Raw genomic sequence first — 1,104 nt, 5'->3', positions numbered from 1 at the left:
TAATGAGTCATCATCGAAAATCCAGGGGTATGCAAAAAATTTAACATGTAAGTCAATGGAAAAAGTTAAAGTTCGGTTTTTTCCAGGGGTATGCAAAAAAATTTAACATGTAAGTCAATGGAAAAAGTTAAAGTTCGGTTTTTTCCAGGGGTATGCAAAAATTTTTCAGTTTTAAATCAAAACAAGACTAACTAACTAAAACCTCGCTAAAATCACCAAAACAGCCCTTTTTTCCATTTTACACCATTTAACATGTAATTCAATGGAAAAAGTTAAAGTTCGGTTTTTTCCAGGGGTATGCAAAAATTTTTCAGTTTTAAATCAAAACAAGGTTAACTAGCTAAAACCTCGCTAAAATCACCAAAACAGCCCTTTTTTCCATTTTACACCATTTAACATGTAATTCAATGGAAAAAGTTAAAGTTCGGATTTTTCCAGGGGTATGCAAAAAAATTTAACATGTAAGTCAATGGAAAAAGTTAAAGTTCGGTTTTTTCCAGGGGTATGCAAAAATTTTTCAGTTTTAAATCAAAACAAGACTAACTAACTAAAACCTCGCTAAAATCACCAAAACAGCCCTTTTTTCCATTTTACACCATTTAACATGTAATTCAATGGAAAAAGTTAAAGTTCGGTTTTTTCCAGGGGTATGCAAAAAAATTTAACATGTAAGTCAATGGAAAAAGTTAAAGTTCGGTTTTTTCCAGGGGTATGCAAAAAATTTTTCGATTTTAAATCACAACAAGACTAACTAACTAAAACCTGCTAAAAGCTAAAAACCTGGCTAAAATCACAAAAACAGCACTTTTTCGCATTTTGAACCATATAAATCATGTAAAAAATTTAACATGTAAGTCTATGTAAAAAGTTAAAGTTCGGTTTTTTCCAGGGGTATGCAAAAATTTTTCAGTTTTAAATCAAAACAAGACTAACTAACTAAAACCTCGCTAAAATCACCAAAACAGCCCTTTTTTCCATTTTACACCATTTAACATGTAATTCAATGGAAAAAGTTAAAGTTCGGTTTTTTCCAGGGGTATGCAAAAATTTTTCAGTTTTAAATCAAAACAAGGTTAACTAGCTAAAACCTCGCTAAAATCACCA

Source organism: Tetranychus urticae, unplaced genomic scaffold, assembly GCF_039701765.1.
Source record: "Tetranychus urticae isolate SD_2017Ah unplaced genomic scaffold, NJAU_TeUrti_SD_1.0 Scaffold_4, whole genome shotgun sequence".
In the NCBI taxonomy this organism is placed as follows: domain Eukaryota; kingdom Metazoa; phylum Arthropoda; class Arachnida; order Trombidiformes; family Tetranychidae; genus Tetranychus; species Tetranychus urticae.
This window is presented reverse-complemented; position numbering follows the sequence as displayed.